General features: G+C 43.0%; 1 protein-coding gene and 1 long non-coding RNA gene across 2 annotated transcripts in view; one reads left to right on the top strand and one right to left on the bottom strand.

Moving 5' to 3' along the window:
* The window catches only part of SERPINC1 (serpin family C member 1), an 18,466-nt gene extending 15,357 nt beyond the window's left edge, over nt 1–3,109 (bottom strand). Inside the window, exon 1 of the mRNA XM_019501864.1 lies at nt 2,914–3,109. The gene's annotated coding sequence lies outside the window, so the exon portion shown is untranslated. The remainder of the gene's footprint in view (nt 1–2,913) is intronic.
* A 2,225-nt stretch (nt 3,110–5,334) lies between these two features.
* LOC109286991 overlaps nt 5,335–7,026 on the top strand; it is an 8,110-nt gene continuing 6,418 nt past the window's right edge. The window contains exon 1 of the long non-coding RNA XR_002094733.1: nt 5,335–6,131. This is a non-coding gene — a long non-coding RNA (uncharacterized LOC109286991). The remainder of the gene's footprint in view (nt 6,132–7,026) is intronic.

Here is a 7,026-nt window from a genome sequence, read left to right as displayed (position 1 = left end):
GTTTTTGCCAGCCATGCTAATGTGCAATAGATTTACCCTACTGTGACATTAGCTTCCCATGTAGATGCACCCAATGTGAACCAAATCAGCTTCCAATCAGCCCAAAATATTAAACTACGGCAAAAGTTGCTGGAAGGAATCTGATTGACAGGCAGCTGGAAATATCTTGCAGTGGTGAAATAACATACATAGCTCAAAGAGCTGTCTATGAAGGTGGAAATTCAAATTCCCTTTGGAAAGGCTTGCACACCTCTCCTCGTGTACAAAGGCTGCCTGTTGTATAACTTGAAGCATGGACAGCTGTAATATTTACAGCACTTTAAACAACTTAAAGGCACTATAGATATTGATCAGATAGATGACTGTGTCATAGTGCTATAAATTAGTCAGAACTCTATAAAATGGCCCTTAGTGAAACAGGGATAACTCTGAAGTGCTTCACAGTGATGCTATCACTGGGAGGCAGCTGTATAATGATATGCTACTGAAACACTGCAAAGAAGTGCTTCCAAAAAGGCAGAACAAGAATTGTTCTATATATGTCTGTCTATAGTCTGTCTGGACTTTCTTTGATGTTTTCTACCTGTCAAGCTAGAGTCCCAGAGCAAAAAAACATGTTGCCAAAACAGTGGCCCAGTGTCTGGTGTCCAGTTGTTGCACAAGATGTAGATCACTTATGATTAACAGCAATTCAATAACAGATATAGGGGAAAGTGCTGTCCTAACCCAGCATTTCTTTGGGCAATATCTTTCATTGGATTAACTGCATAGAGTAGATTAGGGGAAGAAAAAGTTTCTCAATCCTCCCCAAGGTTCTCCTGCATGGTTGTGTTGCATATATGGAGTCATATATACTAGCTAAAGGTTTGGGATGATGAAGTGCTGAAGCCAAGAGGTAAAACTTCCACTAATTTCAAACCCAGGAGGTGGGGGAGGGGGAAAGCAGATAATTTCATGCTTAGAGTATTTCCAGGAACCTTTTCAAGTGTCAGCAGGGTTGACTTAGCTTGGTCTTTCATACATCATAACTACAAAGTGTGTACTATATGGCTGTTCACCTATTGAAACCTTGGGGGGAAAAAATCTTTCCCAGAGGTGAGTTTTGTCATGTACAGTGAAAGATCCCTGATCACTTCAGACAATGATCTGTTCTGGAAAGCTTGGCTAAATTATATCCCTTCTTCTTCCACTGATGTGCGAATTGCTGTTTGATGAGCACAGTCCATCCCTGTAGAGACTGCACTGCACATAGAAGTTAGAGACTGCTTTGAAATTCTTCCAGGACTAAGTGTTTTAGAAAGGCCTATAATGCTTTTATGTTGACTGGATTCTGGCAAGAGAATGGAGTACATACAGCAGATTAAAAAAAGCTTTCTTTCTAACCCAGTCCTGGAGGAAGGCAGTGAACTACTGAGTCACCTCAACATTGCACAATTTCAGGCAGTCTCCTGCATCATTAATAGGGAAGCTCAGTATAGTCAATGTAGCAGGCAAACTGAATTATGCTAAGGCTTTTAGCCATAGTCCAGGCCTTTCCAGAACTAAGCAACACAATTGAGTGCCTTCTGTGGTGCGGGGAGACGTGAGGGCTGAGAGTGGGCAGCAGGCGAGCAAGGGCCAGCAGTTTCCCTATAAGGAATGTGGCTAGCACAGTGCCAGGGGATTGGTGCACCATATAAGGAATGCTTAGCACAGGGCCAAGGGATTGGACAATTTGGGATGAGAGTAGTTACAAAAGTGATGAACAAACAAAGGAACACAAGTGTATTCTGTGTTGCCACCCTGGGGGGACAGAAGCAACCTTGGACTTCTTGTTTGAACAACGAGGAATCCAGAAACTAACATCCCACATGCCCAGCAGAAGCTCCGAGGCCTGTACCACCAGAGGTCACTGCTGTAAAACCTGAATGAATGGCTTGCCAGGTCGTATTGCAAGGAAGAATACTTGTAATAAGCCTAGGGGTTACTATTAAAAGTTCACTTGGCCCCTCATCCGATTTGGTATCATGTCAATCCTTAGGGGTCTCTGGTAAAAGGAATCCTAGGGGTAAGTCAACACCCAGAACGAAGCATAGTGAGCACCAGTTCCTTCCAACCCCAAGCGGTACGTGCCAGAGTCAGGCTGCAAGCATTAGTCTCTTCCCACTGCTGTAGTAGTTACTTTTGCTCAGCATTCTTCTCTCTTAACAAAGGGCAACAGGCATTAGGGTTATAAACCTATGGAGGTTGGAAGGTTGTTGTAGCCATGGCAGTCCAGGAAACAGAGATGAGGCTTTTTTGTTACATCTTTTATTGGATCAACTGTATAGTAGGGAGTGCTGTTAGACAGCCCAGAGGGGTGCCTGATGCCTGAAACAGCTCTCCCAACTATATATCACCAAAAAAAACCCCTTGACTCTGAACATAAATCTATGGCTAATTTGCTAGCAAGCGTGACCTGTTGGACTCGGTATACAGTTCTCTCCAGCCTATGTCCAGGGGAGCTACTTGAGTCCAGTAAGCTTTGATATGAGGAGTTTCAGTTGGTGTATGAAGTTCACTTTCTGGGACGTATTCTGGGACTCCCCCCAGAATGTCCTTTAAAGTGAGGCAGAAAAAAGTGAATATTGGGCAGTAGAAAGTTGTAAGGATCCCTAATACATGACCTGCTTCCCACTCTATGAATTGGTTCCTCAAAACCAAGATTTTGCAGATGTTCTAGCAAGCAAGACATGACAACCTAGATCTATGGTATCCAGGCAGAACCCTACAAAAAGAGAGCCATAGCATCAAACACACTAAGAAACCAGGACTCCCACAAACATACAACACAAGTAGTGGTGAGGGGTTCTTAGGTACCCACAAAGGGAAATGAATCCATGTGGAGATGGGTTAACAAACATGAGAACATCACTGGAACTTAAGTCCTCTTACCTGCCTCTAGTGTCTCCAATGCTTTCCCTTGAGGATGTGAGCAGCAGTGCAAGATAGTAAACAGGATTTCTTTAAAACAGGGAAAATAAAAGGGAGTCCAAACCAGTCAGTACTAGCTTCCACACTGAGTTTGTACACTTAGCCAGAGCTCAAAGGGAATGTAGGAGGTGGAGTGGGATGTCAGGGGTCAAAGGTGGATGACCAGCTAGGGAAGGTTGAGCAATGTTTAATTTGAGAGAAGTTTTGAAGTTCAGTCTGATGAGAGAAAGTTTGATCAACTGCTCTAGGCAAACTGCAGGCCTGCTGCCCCCACCCCCATGCTGATAAAACAATGGGAGAAATGTTCAATAATTCAAATACAGATTTAGAAAACACCTTTCTCCAGACATTTTGGTCTTCTGTAGCTCAGGCTAGTAACTCTCTCCCCTACTTCTCCCAAAACCACCAGAGGCAAGATCGCCATTCTTTGCCTTCACCGGCTCCTGTCCGCCAAGTGTGCACCTAATAAGCTGAAGATAATGATACCCCACTATACACAAACAGCACCGATGAAAGCTGTGTTGAGAAATGTAACTTAATGATTGCAGATGCAATTCCTCTGTAATTTTAACATCACAATCACCACTTTATGAAAAATAAAAGAGCTGTTTGGTTGGGGTTGTGCTTAAGTTTCAGGGCCAGAAAAAAAATCCCTCTCTTGCTGATGATGAGATGCAGGGCTACTGGGTTCTGTACTAGGCCCAGTCACTTTCTGTAGTGCACATAGCTGAAAAATAGTGGCTGTTAAACCATGCATTAAGGGGTGTGTAGACACGCATTGGGAAAAGTTGCTGACAAAACAGAACAGTAAGCATTGAAGGTAATGACTGATGAGAAGTCACTACCCCCAATACCACCCCAAAGTAAATCATTTAACAGCCCCATTTTTGCCATGAAGTATCAGTGCTGTAATCAGCAGTGTCTTCACATCAAAGGCCAGCAAAAAAGCCACAAAAGCTATTTCCCCAGATACTACCAGAAACACACCTAGTTTTGCAAGTAAGAAACCAGTGTCTCAGGAATCACAGTTGTGTTCACTCCTGCCAAAAGGGAGATCTTGGCCAAAAAAAAAAAACCAGACAAACCAGAATAATGCTGTCAGGCAAGCGAGCAACTCACAGATCACCCTTTTACATGCACTGATTTAAAACTCTCCCCCAAGAGAAGTGGTGCGGCATGCTATTTGCTGGATTACTTTAGCAGAGGTAACCTAGAAAGTGGGCTCCGAAGGGCTACCAGATATTTTTTCCAAGAGGCTGAGCATCAGGTCTTAAAGATTTAGAGAAGACCAGTCGGACTGAGAACCCTTGACATTAGTGGCCTCCATTGACCATTGCAAACCTTTTAATCAAGACTGCAGCAAATTAAAACATTTCTAGTGTAGCCAAATATATATATATATCATGCATCTTGGCTCCTCTCCACATATTTCCAGTGGGTATTCACTGGACATGAAGATTCCCACTGGACAAGGGAATTAGGTTGGTATGACTGAGGAATTTCCAACTGACCCTATAGCAAAGGGAAAAAAAGATGGACTTAATGCATATTGAAATACACAAAAATGTCCTGATTTCTTCCAGTGGGTGTTGGATCATTGGTGGTGGATACAAAATCCAGTGCTAGTACCGCAGCAAAGCTGCTGAATTTTTGTAGGACTCCAAAATTCCAGTGCACAGGCCAGACAGACTTGGAGTCATTTAGTCTACCCCATGTAACATATATATGGGCAACTCAAGCCCTGCTCTACCCCAAAACTGATTTTTTTAAGTGGCAGGTGCCTAGCACCCTTTTTTTTTTAAATAGCAAATGGAGGCAGAGAATCCACAAAACTCGCATCCCCGGATGGCACACTGATTTGGCATCCAATATGAAAAATGCATCGACAACAACATTGCTAGTTGCTCTGTTTGGGTCAGTGGAGCAAGTAACTTTGTCATGATGGAATATGTATCCTCAAGTTGGTAATGGTGCTTTGTTGCACTAGTCATCTTAAAATTTTCAAGCAAGTGACCCCTCTTTGCAGTCCTTAGTGCTTTAGGAGCTTAGAGCAAGAGGTATCAGCCATATTATTTGCCATTAAGTAAGGTCTCTTTTATGCTCAGTCCAAGGGAGGGATGTTGCAAGTCTCTCCCAGTACCATTCTCATTTGTTGGGAAGTCTGTATACCATTCACTTAGGATTGCCTAGTCTAGTGTCACAAGGCTTTGCATAGGGCCACCCTTCTGTTCCCCATATACATGGCCCTAGTGATATCAGAGAGGGGAAAATGTAGTCTTTAAGGCAGTGTAGTATCTGTAGTTCCTCCCCCCAACCCCCAAATCTGAAAACTGGGTTCTTTCAATGGAGCCATGATCAGTTTCTCTAATGAACTGCAAGCCACCCAGAGTAATTTGGGAGAAAGCATCTGAATGTACCTGTAAGGCTGTCTGTCCTTCCTTTTGGAGAGAAGGAAGAAAAAAGCATCTGAGGTTGTCTGAGGAGGCCGTAGAAATGGTGGCCATGCTCAATGGTGTTTCATGCCATAGATGTATTTTGCTGGACATCTGCAGAGAGTTGTAGGCAGACCCAGTTCCTACAGCAGAGAACTTGGATTCCTAACTTTAGTTTGCTGTGACATAGGTCCCATCTTGATAAGACTCTTGCCCCTATCAAATCTTCTGCCTTAATCGCTACACCCACAAAATGGGGAAAATAAATGTTCACTGCCACCAAGTCAAGTGTCAAAAGCATTTTAAACATGAAAGCTGCCAGTCTTTCAGAACAGCCATCACTGCCTTCCTAAGTGACCAAACTCACCATTTGATTTGGAGTATGTGAAAACAGTGCACGTGCAAACACCCACACTCTTCAGACCACTGCAGTGTTTGCAGTACTCTGGGGCCCACAAACTATTTGGGAAAGCAGGACGACACACTGCGCTGCACCGTAAACATTATGCACCCTACAAGAGCTTACACAGCTCAACTGTTATTAAGGTTATGAACAAACAGGATGGTGATGCAGCCATACCGACTGGCTCCATAGTTAAGAAACTTGCACATTAGACAGGAAGATGGTCATCTTGGGGGAAACATACACTGAGGGAGCCACACTTGGCTTTTCCTGAATGGGAAGGGGTGGGCAAAGCAGAACTTTCGGTGAAGAAGCTGCTACCTGTTCCACAACTGATGTTCCTCGTACTTCAAAAGGGCTGAAGTTTGCACTCAACTGAGGCCATCTAATGTCGACAACGGACAAGGGTGAGGAGAGAAAGAGAATATCAAAACATGCACAACAGGCTTGGGGCCAGAACTCCCCTCATTCTAAAAAAGCGTAATGTAACAGGTAAAATGTTCCAGTGCTTCTTGAAGCGGCATGTTTGTCCCAGGCCTTTTAAAAGTGCAGGCTTCTGGAACAAGTAATAAAAGGAGTCACTTAAAGATTACTCTATTGTTTAGGTCTGGGCAAAAGGCACTTATATTCACCAAGGAAACCACTTAACTGAAAAAGAAAGGATTCATACTAAATATTAGCACTGAGCAAGCTTTCTGGTCTTAGCAACCAGAGAAGGAAAGGAGGTATAGGGGAGGAAAGGGAACTTAAAAAAGGGGACATAGGGTGCTGTGCTTTTGTCCGGCACTTAATTTTCCACTGTGGTCAGGAAAGATTATATATTGCTCTGGAGAAAAATCTGTAGTCAAGAGGCTCACAATGCAGAGAGAAAATGAGAGATATTTCAAATGTGTAAGCCATTAATTTATCATTTAATATAAATGCTGACAGAAAAGCAGATAAGACCCTGTAGACACTTCCATCTATTTACACACTGAAAGGTGAATCACCTCCTTTCTACTAATTAAAATACATCCTTTTTTATCTGCAACTCATAGGAGCCTTAAACACTATGCAGGAGTAACATGAGGCTGAGTCAGTTTCCAAAGGGAGGAAGGCAAGTTAGAGGGGAGGGAGGAAACAGCATTTCAACACACGGTGTTTTTCCACATGTGGCATTTTCTATATAATCATGCACTTTTTTATTTAAACACAGAATGATAGTGTTGGGCTTATACTTAAAAAAAAAAAAAAAAAAAA

The sequence above is a fragment of the Gavialis gangeticus genome, unplaced genomic scaffold, assembly GCF_001723915.1.
Source record: "Gavialis gangeticus isolate Ggan-Ray unplaced genomic scaffold, GavGan_comp1, whole genome shotgun sequence".
NCBI lineage: Eukaryota > Metazoa > Chordata > Crocodylia > Gavialidae > Gavialis > Gavialis gangeticus.
Note: the sequence above shows the minus strand (reverse complement) of the source record. Positions and strands in the feature narration are given on the sequence as shown.